Source organism: Colossoma macropomum, unplaced genomic scaffold (assembly GCF_904425465.1).
Source record: "Colossoma macropomum unplaced genomic scaffold, Colossoma_macropomum, whole genome shotgun sequence".
Taxonomy (NCBI): domain Eukaryota; kingdom Metazoa; phylum Chordata; class Actinopteri; order Characiformes; family Serrasalmidae; genus Colossoma; species Colossoma macropomum.
Genome location: NW_023494804.1, coordinates 9,014,951 through 9,030,444, shown reverse-complemented (window position 1 = coordinate 9,030,444; position 15,494 = coordinate 9,014,951). Strand labels below are relative to the sequence as shown.

General features: G+C 38.3%; 1 protein-coding gene across 6 annotated transcripts in view; it reads right to left on the bottom strand.

Annotated features, from left to right (window-relative positions):
• pdlim5b (PDZ and LIM domain 5b) overlaps positions 1–1,806 on the bottom strand; it is a 63,856-nt gene extending 62,050 nt beyond the window's left edge. For 4 of the 6 annotated variants that reach the window (XM_036595934.1, XM_036595937.1, XM_036595938.1 and 1 more), the window contains exon 1: positions 1,706–1,806. The gene's annotated coding sequence lies outside the window, so the exon portion shown is untranslated. Of the gene's footprint in view, positions 1–628; positions 712–954; positions 1,171–1,705 lie in introns of those variants that run through there. The other 2 variants (XM_036595936.1, XM_036595935.1) reach the window with 2 other exon arrangements.
• Positions 1,807–15,494: the final 13,688 nt, after the last annotated feature.

Here is a 15,494-nt window from a genome sequence, read left to right as displayed (position 1 = left end):
TAGCACCAACTCCACCTGGGTGGATGCCTGACCACACCTCGCTTAATGCTGTAATGGGTTTGACACATCAAGGATTGCGATGATGAACCAACACCCGGTTTAAACCAAGCCATGACCTCGTCTACAAATACCATGTCTCTGAATATCCTTTCATAAGGCTCACATAAGGCACACTCATCACCAGTGGGTAAAAAAATCACAATCTAATTACAAAATTGAGGGACTAAATACCTCAACAGCAGCTTTCCATTAGCTGTCAAAATGACGGAAATTACTTATAATTAGACTATTAAGTCAGGGGGTTTTAAACTATGCTTAACCATGTTTTCCTTCCTCACAATTTACTCAAGACTTGCTAGTAAACTTGTGACTGGCAACCAACCTGCTACACCACACACACCATCCCACAGATCCTTGCTAAAACTTCACGAAACCAAAAGTGATATTTTAATGACATTCAATTAAGAAACTGAGATGTGTAGAGTAGCCTAAACCCATACCCAAGTAAAAGCATGGTTACTTTGGTGAAATAATGACTTGAAAGGAAGTAAAAGTATCCTTCCAAAAGCAAAAGTTCAAAAAACTAAGCAGTGAGTAACTTGTAGAAGACTATTTCAGTGGCACTTACTTCTTAGTACATCAAGCAACGATCAGCATAGGAAGTGAAGTTAGTCAGCAGCTACTCTACTCTTTTAAGGCTCCTTCTTGTCTAGAATAAAATGACTAACCTGAACAGTCAAAGGTGACCAATCACAAATCAGCTGAGATGCTCTCACTGACGTAACATAAGGGAAGTAAACACATAAAAGGAAACAGGAACTACAGTTTAAGGATTTATTAACACAGATCCACTAACATTACATGTAAGTAACTACTCACATCATATACAATTATATTATTAAACAGTTCATCACTCATGTACTACGTCTGGGCCCTGGCTTGCCACACACTTACCACACCAGGCTGCACTGCACGTCCAGATAACTTACGCCCGGCTTATGGTTACACCAATAAGGTTTAATTTCATTACTATATCAGATCTATAATCTCTGTGAAACGGTTCCTTCCTTCACACTTTGCAACGGTACAGTTAGGTTACCTCACGTCCTCACAGACCTGACACACCCTCCACCTCTGTCTGTGTGAACTTCCTGAAGAACAAACGTGCTTCTCTCGCTGAGTAACAGACAGACCACACGAGGCTTAAGCTGGCTTCCTATTTGCAGGCTTCTTCTTCGAATTTTCCCGTTCCACCTTAAATGGTGCAGCAGCTACATTCTGGCGGATGAGGTCTGAGGCGCCAGAATGTAACGGCTGCACCATTTAAGGTGGAACGGGGAAATTCGAAAAAGAAGCTGGCGAATGAGAAACTGACTTCACCTTCCTGACAGACACTCGGTAGTAAACACGAAACAAATCTGTTCGTGTATCAAACTTCGAACTTTCTTCACTTCACACCCACAAAACGACTTTTAACGGTCTGTCAGCTGAACGTTTCCACCTCATTTAAAACGGCTGTCAACAAAACGGACAGCACAAAAACACCGCGGGCGGACAGAGAAGAAGATTCGGTTTGTTCGAGGCTGTATAAATATATTATTCTCACGAAATATGTACATTTACAGACGAGTAACTCTAATGCCCTGAAGTAAAACCGCTTAAAAATGACTGAAAACGGGCTAAAACGGCTCCTGTACACACTCACCTTCTCACTGAAGTAAACGGTCTTCGCAGCTCGCGCGAGTTAACTGAAACTTGCAGAGTTCGCTCGTGTGCGCTTCGGAAACCAGTCGACTTTCGCATCTGATTGGCTGTTTTAGAAGCGGGAGGGTGGAGGGGGAAACTCCCTACGCGCTGGTGACGTCACTACAAGCGATCTGATTGGACGCAGGGACGAGCAGCGCAACTTCTGATTGGTCGTCTCGGCCTTTGGCTACTACTAACTCACCTGTTGCACGTCGTGTTAGAAAGCTCAGTATGTTTGAGAAGTCAGCGCTCTTTCATATTTAAAGGGCAATTTCACCAATTTTTCAAAATTTCTCCATAAGTCATTCAGAATGGTTTGATGAGAAATGCTCCGTTCTAGAGAAACTTAAAAGAGACAGAATTGTTCACAGTGGGGGAATGAATACGCTGCCTGATGCCCAAGACATCGTTTTATGATAGTTTTGAGATCATTTTTGGGCCATACTGTACTTTGTAAAATCCTTTAAGGGTGGAGAGCTACATGTAGGGTGCTACAAGGCAAAGTAGTCCCCAATAAAACCTTTTGTTTCTAGATTTACCGCTATTTTACCATTATCAACATTAAATATAAAGGAGACACGGTTAGGTTCACTGGTAAATAAAAAGGCTGTTTTTGTGTTGTAGACATTGGGAACCCTGGTTCCCATCACCACCACTGTGAACAATTCTTGTAAGTTTCTCTAGAACAAAGCATTTCACATCTCACTGACTGATTTATGCATACATTTAAAAAATAATGGGTGTGATTCCCCTTTATTGTAATCTGATTTATGATCACATGATTGATTCTTTGTCCTTCTAGTGCTGTTTAAATGTAGGGTAAGGTAAATTTATTTATCTGTGGTCTGTTTTTGTAGTAAACTGACTCCTCTAAACTAAAGCTAGGGCCCAGTATTACGGCAGTATGCTAAACAAGACCTGTTAACGAAGATGAAAACATAAAAAAACATGTAAATAATTATCTTAAATGAATTCCAAACGTGATTAATCTGGATTATAAAAGGGGAACTCCACCAATTTTTTTTTAATGTACTCATAACAATGTTAATAAGATGCAAACAAAGTCATTCAAAGTGGTTCAACATGAAATGCAACCGTTCTTGAGAAATGTACAGAGCCAGAATTGTTCACAATGGTTGTGATAGTAACCAGATGTCTCAAGTGTTTAATGCAGCTAAAAGCTGCCTCACAGAAAGTTATTACATGAAATGGTTACCAATATATTTCCTGATGCCTGAGATACTGTTTTATGATAGTTCTGAGATCAGGGAGATCAGGTTTTGGCCTAATTATTAATAATGTATTAATGTATTATTTAAAATACATTCATGGTAGAGTGGTACAGGCATGGCACTGTAAGGAAAAGTAGGACCAAGAAGTATTGGGCCTTATTCATCAATATCTTCCTATGTTTTTTCTTAAATGTGTTTTGGAGAACGGTCCTAAGAAAAAGTCTATGTCAGAATCATGACGTGTTCTTGAAGCACAGGACTGTTCGCACTTTTGTGCTCTTGAGTGTGTGTAGATTCTGTTCTTACCCAAGAACAAATCCCAAATAAGAAAACACTGGTGAACGTCACCACTCTGAATGACTTTGCTTTGACCTCAGTGACTGATTTATGTGTAAATTGTTAGTAATGGACGGCAGGAGTGAAAGTAGAAATGTTGAACTCTGTTTAGAGCTGACGGAGGAGGCTATAGGGGGGAAAACTGAAAGAAGTCAGTTGAAAGCAACAAGCAGGAAAAAGAAAAGCAAGTGAGGCCAAGAGGAAAATTGGCAATGTTGTTTACAGGAGCTCTCAGTCTTCTGGCAGGAGCATTGATTCTTGGGTTTGAGTCAAGGAGGTGACAGGCTGGAGCAGTAATTCTGAGAATGCAGTCATTCTGAGAAGTAGGCCTACGGCTGATGAGGGAAAGTTATGCAAGCCTTTGACTATGATCTTCCATCATTTACGCAAAAATGAATAGGACAAATATCTAAACGAGAGTTATTAGTTAAATATGAAATTATACACACTAAAAGCACAGGAAGCATTAAGCTGTCTGAAAGAACAAATCTGTTTAATAGCCTACTTCAGAAGTTTATTCATCTGTACACATGTACACGGCCATATTCTGATAAGCCAGATGATATCTCATCAGGAGTAATGCGTGGCTTTAATAGGGCTTTATGGCCTAAAATTAGCATTTACTTTGTTGTGAAATATTATGTAGCACAGCATTGCATCCCTGAGCCTCACCACTTTGACAGAATTCACAATTTGGCATCCTTATTGTGTTTTCGCCCATCAGTGTTTTCTCACTACAATACCCAGCATGCATTACACAAAGATTTCACGCAGCCATGGGGGATCCCACCTGTAGTTCTTAGCAATAACATTAGCTGTCAGGCTTTCTTCTGCTTTAGCCAGCTAGCAGGGAAACAAACCTAGCTCTACAGAAGTTCGAAGAGGGCTTGAGCCGTTGCTATAATTTTCTGGCTTGTTATCTTGAGATAACAAGTGAATCATCTTGTGATCTTAAGATAACAACTTTGATATAACAAGATAACTAACTCATTATTTCAAGATGACATCTTTGTTATATTGAGATAACAAGACAATAAACTCATTACCTCAAGAAAACAGCTTTTGTTATCTCGAGATAACAAAATAATTCGTTATTTCAAGATAACATCTTTAAGATATGTCACAAGAAGCGGGGCTTTAGTACAGAAGTCCAGAGAGGCCGTAAGGTAGTTATAATTTTCTGGATCGTTGAGTTGGTTATCTTCTTATCTCAAGATAACAAAAGTTGTTATCTTGAGATAATGAGTTAATTGTCTTGTTGTCTCAAGATTACAAAGATGTTATCTTGAAATAATGAGTTATTTTGTTATCTCAAGATAACAATAGTTGTTTTCTTGAGATAATGAGTTAATCTTCTTGTTATCTGAAGATAACAAAGCTATCATCTTGAAATAATGAGTGAGTTATCTTGTTGGCCAAAGTGCCCCTTTACAATAGTTGTTTTCATTCACAGTATATCTAATCCACTATAACTCCAGTTGAAGTTGGGCTTAGATTGGAGCTTAGACCCCTGCTGAAAAAAGCAGCACAGCTGGTTTATGCTTGACCAGTATAACAGCATCCAAAACACATGCAAAACATATGCTGCTTTTGCAAATGACCAGCTATGCTGGACAATGCTGGCTTTTTTAGCAGTGACCCTAGATTAATCAAGATACCATCAAGAGCCTTGCTTCTGCATGTGATTCTGTGGTGCGCCGCAGAGAACTGTCAGTGTCATAATGATGCAGACAGAAACAGCAGTGTGTTCTGAATAGCTTCACATAGTCTTCATATGTTGGCCTTCAACAATGCCGCTATAGCATGTTATCACTACTTTAAAAGGAAATGTTCAGCAACGCATCCAAACAATGAAAACTATTCATAACCTAATGAGGACATCCAGGAAATATGCAGGTTGGCCGATACCAGTCTGCAGTGATGGAGAGCTGGCTTTTTCAGTCTCTGCATGATGTAATTCTTTCCCTCCAGTGTTTAACGGTGAGTAGATATGCATGCCAGGCTCAGCCGATGGCAATAATGGGAATTTAGCTTCACCAAACAGGAACATGTGTTAACTATCAGCATGTGCTTTATATTTAAAAGAAAGAATACAGATGGAGTTTTGAGACTAGTTCCCCTTTTTTTGGAGGATTTCAAGATCATTCTTTTGCATGGGCTGCTTCAGTTCCTTTGCAGAGGAAGCTGTTATTGTGCAGTCAAATGGCGGCCTCCTCTGGTCCAATGAACACTGCACAGCAGGCAAAAGGGTTTTTAAATGGGAATTCCACAGATTGTGAATGTCTTCGGTGGTTAATATATAAACAAAGTCATTCAGGGTGGTTTGATGTGAAATGGTTAATTGTAATTAAACTTACACTACAGTCGTGGTGATAGGAACCAGGGGTCATAATGCTTACCACCAAATACAGCCATTTTATTGACCATCCAAAATGACCAGTGAACCTACACATGTCTTCTGAATTTTATAAGTAATGTTGATGATGGTAAAATTGTGGTAAAACATGCACTGATATAACACACAATGTCTCATTAACAGCAGTTTATTGTTTAATATAGGTGAAGTCCAAAAGTCTGTGATTTTTTCATTACAAATGAAATTATCAGCATAAGAATTTGAGTCAAAAGTAGACATTTTAACTTGAATTCCAGAATTTTGTAATATGTTTTGTAATCATATGCAAACGTTTGAACAACCCCCGGACAAATTACGTTTTGTTGCTTTTCTAACTGAAAGGAAATTAACACATCCTCTACAGGGAACAATTTTACTGCACAATTTCTATTTATTGGCTGAATTTAACATATTGGCTAAAACATTAAATCTGAAATGTGGCAAAACTTTTGCACAGGTCACATTTTTTTCCCCAACATGTTAAATTCAGCAAATAAATAATAATTGGGTATTAAAATGTGCAGAAGTGTGGAACTTATCTTCGCTTAGAAAATCATATGATGTTTTGCTTTAAAGACAGCGTGCATTCGAGCTAACATGGACTCCACAAGTTTGTGCGAAAGCCTCTGTTGAATAGCTCAGTCGTCTGAACATTAGCTTCAATGGATGGGATAAGACTATCTGAGCTTTTTGTTCAGTGGCCATAACATGGTCAACATCACAAATTCCTGCATTTGAATAATGACCTGGAAACTGCAAAACCTTGAATATTTCTACATTTTACATTCTCACAGATTTTCAATGTAGTCTCTTTCAATGTAGTCTCTGACTGTTGGATCCCAGTGTATGTCTAGACCAGGGCTCACTAACATGTGGCTCTTCTACTGCCCTGTTGCGGCTCCACAGCAGAATTTTAGGTAAAATAAAATAATCCTCGTTTGCAGTAAAATAAAGCTCTGCCAATCGTTCAAACACAGTTTTAGGAATAAATGATCTTAAACACTGGAGTTAATGTAGCCTATAACTGCTAATTCACTGACCTTTAACCTTTAAGGTTGGCGGACAGACTACACATAGCAACACAGACACCAGTCTCTCCTAGCTAGGAGCTAACAAAACGGCAAGGAAAAATTTAAGATGAACATCTAAAATTTGCAGACGAATGGACTTATTTGCATTTATAATCACTCCAGCTGGTTTCCTGACACGTTTAATCTGCAACGTGAAACTGTCAAACACTAAAAATTCGCGAAGCTGAAGTCAGTTTCTCATTCGTCAGCTTCTCATTTGAATTATCCCGTTCCACCTTAAACGGTGCAGCAGTTACATTTTGGTGCCATTTAAGGTGAAACAGGAAAATCTGAACAAGAAGCTGGTGAATGAGAAGCTGACTTAAAAAGTCGAAGCGTTGAGAGACATTTTACAAGAAACTGTTCTACTTTTGTGGAAAATTTTCCTGCCAGAGATGCGAGAAAATTGGCTATAGCTGATCTAAAGCTTAAAGCAGAGCAGAGTAAGTTTTCGTTTATATGGGATATTTAGCCTGTACTACGACATCAGCACATACTGAGACATATTTACAGCCAAAATGGTAAAATGGACATAAAATGTTGTGGCTCCCAAAGTGGTTTGATTTTTGTTGAAAGGACAAAATGGCTCTTCTTAACATTTGGGTTGCTGACCCCTGATCTAGACAAATGTGGGTAACCAGTTTTATTTACTCAGTTTACATGTTTTAAGTACATTTTTAATGAAGTTGTACTTTTTTTTGTGAGTATTTTCAAATGCTAATACTTCTCAGTACAAAGTATTTGTGAGGAATGTATGGCATGCATTCTTTCTCAGCTACAATATCATGATTAATATTTAGTTACTAATTCCATTTTTGTGTGTAATTTCATTACCTTACGTTAGTGTTTGTGTAAGTCACTCTCGACGTCATCGTTTTATTTTAGGCCATCACAAAGAGAAGAACTCCCTTAATTCCTATGCTGATAGATGTTGGATGCACCACTGCAGTACTGTAAGTTATTCTTAAGTACTTTTTGGGCTGTTTTTGAAAGTCTACTTGAGGCTCTAATTCACCAAAAGTCACCATACTCTTACCCTTATGTGGGTTTAGGCTGCTCCATCCCTGTCTGGATCTTCATCAGCTGGAGACCTACCTTCCTTGCTGGTAGCCAAATGTTGAGATCAGTAAACCTTTCGCAGAGACATTTGGGCTCCTAGAGAGTGCATTAGCTTTACCACTCATGCCAAAAAGGCTGTAAGGCCCTCAATGCAGCTAATGGCGTGGAGGTAATACAAGAAGTGTGCTAGGAAAACTGGAACAGGAAAAAGGTCAAAGGTCCTGTCCAGCTGGATTAGAAAAATCGAGTTCCAGGTCAGTGGATAACAATGGTGCTAGTTGACCCCAACGGCAGTAAATAGTACATGAAAGTGGTAAGGGAAGGAGGAAGTGAGTTGTTAGCTGACTAGCATTTGCTTTGTGAGGTAGAAACAACTATTTTTACAAAAATGTTCATGGAAAATGGATGTTTTGGATCATTATTTGCTCTAACTTGAGTTTAATGTGTGGGTATTTGGTGAAAATTGTTTTATTACACATTAGGACAGCTCAAATGAATCAACATAATCGATTAGCCATTTTAGCCACTAAGCTAAAAAGGTTTTACAGTGTGGAGGCACAATACACAACAGACTTGTGCTTTTTCATGCTCTTGGGAGTTTTTTGTTTTAATTTGTGCCTCATGCCTTAATTTCTAGGCATGTTCTGTGGTGACTTGCATAAAAAAAAGTGAAAAAAGTGAATTTTAGCTTTTAAGGGGAATTCAGATTTATCTGTGGTTGAGACAAAGTCATTCAGAGTGTTGATGTTAAATGGTTAAATGGTTAAAACCCTCAAAAATCCCAGGCTTATTACATGCTACAGCCTATTATTCAGTAATTACAGGGGTTCCAGTGCAACTGATTGAGCTATTCTTAGGTTATAGAAGTAATAAAGTAATAAAACTTTAGCCTTTTAAAGGGATAACTGTAAAAAGAAACTTCTTTACAGCAGTGGATAGGAACCAGGGGTCGCAGACATAGCAATTTATTTACTATCCAGAACGATCAGTGAGCCCACATGTGTCTTCTGAGTTTATATGTTGATAATGGTAAAATAGTGGTAAATCTGGAAATGAAGGTTTTCTTTGGGGACTATTAAGCCTTACAACACCCTACATGTACCCTACATGTGCTCCCCATCATGAATGGATTTCAACGATACATTTTAGACCCAAGGCTAACCCCCGAAAAACTCTTGTAAAATTGTGTGTCAGATATCAGGCAACATATTCATAACCATTTTGTGTAATAACCTTCTGTGATGTGACCTTTTAGAGGCATTAAACTCTTCAGATGCCTGGTTCCTATCACCACCACTGTAAAGAAATCTGACTGGGTTTGGTTTCTCTAGGATGAAGCATTTCACAGCACACCACTCTGAATGACTGTTTACATTGAAAATTTGAATTATACAAAATCCATAATTGCAAATTGAGTTCAGGTTTTAGAACTTTTTCACAGCAAAACTTTAAATGTACCTTTAACCATTTCACTTATATGAACTTAACTTAAGATGGCATTGAGGATTCCCCCAAAGGGAAAGTTGATGAGAGCATGAGTGATGAAATGTGGGTAGATGTTCTCAGTGAAGATGTGCTTGAACGTTTCTTTGTAAGCAGGAATGCAAACTTTGGTAATGATTTTAATATTAACATTGTGAAGTTCAAATGAAATCATGAGTAGAAGCACTATACACTGAAGAGATTCTCTACTCTCTGTTCTTGTTTACTGAAAGGTTCAACCAGGTTGTTTTTCAACAAGGGAATCTATTTGGAAACAACCAAAACCAAATTTCATGTATTACTTATTGAATACATAATATCATAAAATGAACATTTGTAAATATGTCAAATATGTAAATATGTATTTAATTTGTTATTATTTTATAATGTTGGTTAGACATATTTGAGTAAACATTGGGCTACTCTAACATAGAGTTGTTCCCTAAAACATTTCAATAAGGGAACATAGGGTTGTGTCCAAAATTACAAAGTGGGAACACAGGGCCTTGGGAGCACAGATCCCTGGAACACAAAGGGCTTTTTCCTAGAAAGTTCACTGAGCAAATGAATGGCCCTGGGAGCATAAGATGACCCCTCCTCAAAGACACTTGGGGCAGTAGGTCTGAAACTTACCAGAACGAAACTAAGGGTTTTGTCTGTTGCTTAAAAATCTGAATAATTAAATCATTAAGATCTAAATAAACTCACTCAGGGTGGTCTGGTGTGAAATGCTCCGTTCTAGAGAAACTTACCAGCTCACAAATGGTCACAGTGGTGGTGATAGGAACCAGACATCTGAAGAGTTTAATGCCCCAAAAAGCTCCCTCACAGAAAGTTGTTACATGAACTGGTTACAAATGCACTTGATGCTTGATATTCATTTTATGAGAGTTTTAAGAGAAAATTTTGGCTTAAAATGTGTTTTTTAGATGCACTCAAGGAAGTGGGGTACCTGAAGTGCATTCTAAGTCAAAATTGTACCCAAAGAAAAGATTTTTTTTTAGAATTTAGGACTATTTTACTGTTTTTACTGTTATCCACATTGCATATACAAAATGCAGAAGATACGTCTAACTTGTAGGTTCACTGGTCATTTGTGCCAAGTTTAGTCCCACCCAACTCAAATCCACCTGAAGAAAACAGCAGAGAAAGTCATTTTAAAAAAAAATCTCTCAAAAGAAAAGACCAACACCACTCTTTCTCTGCCAGTTCACTGTAAAAATCACAAAAACGAATAGACAATAGAAGAAAGTGATGAAAATTAGTAGATGGGGGCTTTAAGAAAGTACACTGACGTGCGGTCCAGGTAAGTCCATTTTGGCTTAATCCATCGATTGAGCTATGCTGAGCTGTGCAGCCAAGCATACAGCCATACGTCATTCCGGGCCCTCGGCTAGAGAAAACCACATCAAAAACAGCTATAAAGAAGAGATGACGCAGGAGAAAAAGCCCAAGATAAACAGATTCTGACATTTAATCAATTTAATAATGTTCATCTGTGATACAGCTTATTGAACATGAATCAGAAAGTAGGCTGGAACCATGAGACAATGTGTTTAAAGAGCCACCCCCCCATACTACCCCCCCCCCAACCCTACAGGCCTACTCTTAGGACGTCATCATTCTGTTCATTACCTACACAGTTCACTATAAAGCCTATACAACACAATGTACATGTGATATACATTTAAACGTTTTCCACATTCTTGCATAAGATTAAATAAATATAGTTTTAAAGATATTGTAGTGCATAACGTAGCATGTGCAATGCTCCCTGATACATTTAGCCATCATAATCAGAAACTAGAACAATAGAAAAATAGCTGTCCAAGGCTAATCCTTGGTTAAAGGGGAATTCCATTGATTGTTCGAAATGCCTGAATTATTTGGTCATTGAGATGTAAACTGAGTCATTCAGAGTGGGTTAATGTGAAATGGGTCATTATAGAGAAAAGTCAGAAAGTAAAAAATCATTATAATGGTGGTGAAAGGAACTGTGGGTAGCATGGCAGCATAGTGGGTAGTGCTGTCTGTTCACAGCAAGAAGGGCCTGGGTTCAATTCCCCGGTTGGGTGACCAAGGTCCTTGTGGAGGGTGTGTGGGTTTCCTCCCTCAGTCCAAGGACATGCTGTCAGGCAAATTGGTCATGTTAAATTGCCGCTAGGTGTGTATAAACGTAGTCTACCCTGTGATGGACTGGCAACCTGTCCAGGGTGTTTCCTGCTTGTCGCCCGATGACTACTGGGATAGTCTCCTGTGACCCAGAAGTCTAAGTGGCATAGGTAATGTGTGTGTGTGTGTTAGGAACCAGAGGTTATGATATCTACAACATAGTGATTTTATTTACTATATAAAGTGACCAGTGCATCTGTAATGTTATGCAATAGTCGAGTTTTAACTGTGAACAGTTCTAACTCTAGAATGGTGCATTTCATCAAACCACTTGGAATGACTTTGAATAACAATTTAATTATGCAAAGAAAAAAAGAAAATCAGTGGAATTCCTTTTTAACACCTCATGAATATTAAACTGATTGCATTTCACCGTGTTTTATCTTTAGCCACTAGTTGGTCTTCTCAGAGGCCTCTAGCATACAAACACACCGACATTCATGTGAGGGGGAAATCAAATAGCACTAGTGTCAATGGGAGAAGACAAAGGTCACAACATCAGCAGGTTGTACAAGCAAGCTGACAGAAATATCGAGCATTTTGTGTGGTTAAGGGGTTAAAGATGGGCCATTTACTGACAGGCACATTTCTAAGCTGTTATAAACCCATTCGCTATAATTTAGAGACTGGGATGGTCATCATAGACAAATGTAGCCGAAGGGAAACATGTCTAACAGTATTTCCGTGTTATGAATAGAGTGTTTAGTGATGCACAGCAGTAATGAGCCAAAATCAGAAATGGCAGATTCTGGCACCAAGCACACTATTAGCCACTTCACTTTGGTCAATCTGTGGTTCAGTTTTATGAGGTTTGGCGTCCCCAGTCAGGTGATGTTTTGCTGGTTTTCTAAGTGAAAATAAGTGAACACATCCTCTACAGAGAACACACGTCTACATATTTAACATATTCAGGAAACATAAAATGTAAAGTTGTGGCAGATTTTGTAATTTATGTCTTAATTTTTTTCAATGTTAAACTCAGCAAATAAATAGACATTCTGCATTAAAATTAGCAGATATTAGCAGAAAAATCCCATGTAGCCAATAAAAATTGGCCACGGCCAATTTAAATATTTATGATTGCCAGACCCAAAATAATGTTACTCTTACTTAGCTTGTTCTATACATTTGAGGTTGTTTATTTTATTGTGCAGAACATCCATCCATCCATCATCTAAACCGCTTATCCTCCTGGGTCGCTGGAGCCTATCCCAGCTGTCATTGGGCGGAAGGCAGGATACACCCTGGACAGGTCGCTAGTCCATCGCAGGGCAGACACACACAGTCACACACACACACTCACACTTAGGGGCAATTCAGCATGTCCAATCAGCCTGACTGCATGTCTTTGGACTGTGGGAGGAAACCCACACAGACACGGGGAGAACAGGCAAACTCCACACAGAAACGACCCTGGTCACCCGGCCGGGAATCAAACCCAGGCCATTCTTGCTGTGACGCCTTGAGCAAAACATCTGGTACCAAATTAAATTACTGTTACAACAACATGCAGAAGGTGCAGAAAAGGGTCCCTTGCGGATTGCCATGGAAGAACCACATTTGGTTCCCTAAAGAACCTTCTTAGAAGAACTATTTTTGAAAATGAGATGTATGACTGTGAAGAGCCTATATGTGATGTAAAGGTTCTGAGAACAATGCTTAAATTGATATAGAACCTTGATGTGTAACTCTTCAAACTTTAAAAAGGTTCTTCCTACTCACACATCTCATTTCCAAATATGGTTCTTTGGGAACTGGCCACTTTTCCTTAGGGAACCGAAAGTATATGGTCGTATGTGGTTCTATATGACACCAAAAAGGGTTCTGCTATTGTTACAAATTTGACATCTTAACAATAAAAGAACCCGTTTTGGTGCTATATAGAACCCTTTTCAAAAAGGTTCTATACAGAACCACATACAACACATTCTCTCATCAATCTGAAGAACGATTTCACCATGCAAAGAAATGTTTAAGCATGCACATGGTTCCTTGAGTGTTCATCGTCCTATATAGAACCATTGTCTTTACTGAAGAACCCTTGAAGAACCATCTTTTTAAAGATGTTTTTTTTTTCTAAAAAAGATGGTTCTTCAAGAGTTCTTTAGTAAAGAAAATGGTTCAGTATACAACCATGAACACTCAAAAGAACCATTTGCATGATTAAAGGGTTCTTTGGATTATGAAAGGGTTTTTAGAATGTACTGTAGATGGTTCTGTATAGAACCTTTTTGAAAAGGGTTCTATATAGCATCAAAAGGGGTTTTTCTATTGTTACAATGTCAAGCTTTTATTAAAGAACAATAACAATAGAAGAACTGTTTTGGGTGATATTCAGAACCCTGTGTAAAAAGGTTCTATATAGAACCATCTACAGCACATGCTCCATCAATTTGAAGACCACTTTCATGATGCAAAGGACCCTTTAATCATGCAAACGGTTCTTTGAGTGTAGAACCATTCCGTTGAAGAACACTTGAGGAACCATCTTATGCAGACTTAAGTGTGTAGAAGCAGAGTAGTTTCAAATATTAAGCAATGGAAAATATAGTTTTAGCATTTATAAACTTGTGTCTTCCTGGAAGTTCTAAAAAATAATAATATAAATAATATAACAAGTTTAGAATCGATGTTTCAGTGATATAAAACCAGTTTGAATGCAGGTAAATATATAAAATGATTGTAATATTTGAATTCTGGGCAAATTCACAGGATTCTTATAAAGAGTAGAAAGCTAAAGACATGTTAGATGTGGGCAGAATGGTGAACGCTGTTGATTCTAATGTAATCGCCAAAGCTGTACAGCATCATTAATGGCGTTTTAATCAAATTAATTTCCAGAATGCCTTAAAAGTGGTGATCAAATCTTGAGATAACCTGAGAAGAAATTATTTTAAGAAGACATTTTTTTGTTGGTCTTGTTGGTCCCTAAATACTTTCATGCAATAAAACATCTAAAATACCTGTTAAATCTATGCTGTATAAGTGTCAGATTGTCCAAGATTCCAAATGTTAAATGCAGGATAAATCTGGGCTGTACTGTTCTTTAACCTGCAGAACATGAGGAAACTGTCTCCCTCCTATTCCCACTACTGTCTTCCAGTAACTCCACTCGAGTCCTGCAGCAAACACAGAAGTGATCTCCCTTAGAAGACGTACATAATTGGATTGTGAATCTTACAGGAAATTTGGCATTAGATGCACACAAAACATAGTTACAGTAAGTCAGAGTCATTTCATTTTCAGTCAAAACAGCCCTTAGGTTTAGTTTTCAGTGTCAGAAAAAAGTAGGAAACATTTATCAGAAACCTCAGTGACTAAATCTAATTTTTTTTTACCATTTTTTTCAGTACACTTTTTAAAAAGATGGTTCTTCAAGGGTTCTCCACCATTGCTCTAAAGAACAATTTAATGATGTAAAGAAGCCTTTAACCATGCAAAAGGTTCTGTATAGAACTGTTTTGTTACTAAAGAGTGAAGAGTGTCCACTCTACCTTTATTACAGCTTCTGTTCTTTTCAGGAGACTCACTTTCAGTTTTTCAAGGGGTTTTATCTGCAGGGATGTTTTTCCACACCTCCAAAGTTCAGTCTTAGAAGTTGGTCGCATTTTCTGCTACTCTCCAACTAATCAGAAACACATTCAGTGATGTTGAGGTCTGGACTCTGGGGTGGTCGGTCCATTGTTCTGAGAACACCAGCAGCTGCTTTGTTTGATTTGCAATCTGTCCTAATTTCTTTTTCTCAGTAAGAACTTCTTTACAGCTACACATCCTTTCAGACTCATAGTGTTGAGTTGTCTTCTCACAGTGGATCAAATCTGAAGCAAGTGTGGAGCTTGATTTTCTCAAAGATAAGCTTTAATTGCTGTTTTTCTGAGGGGGACAGCGTTGGTGGTCTAGCAGGTCTTGCAGGTGGTTGTTAGGAGACCCATTTTCTCTGCAATTTTTGAACTCCAGTTTTGGAAACTTTTTCTTCACTTTTTTCCCTCTTCCTTGTGCAAG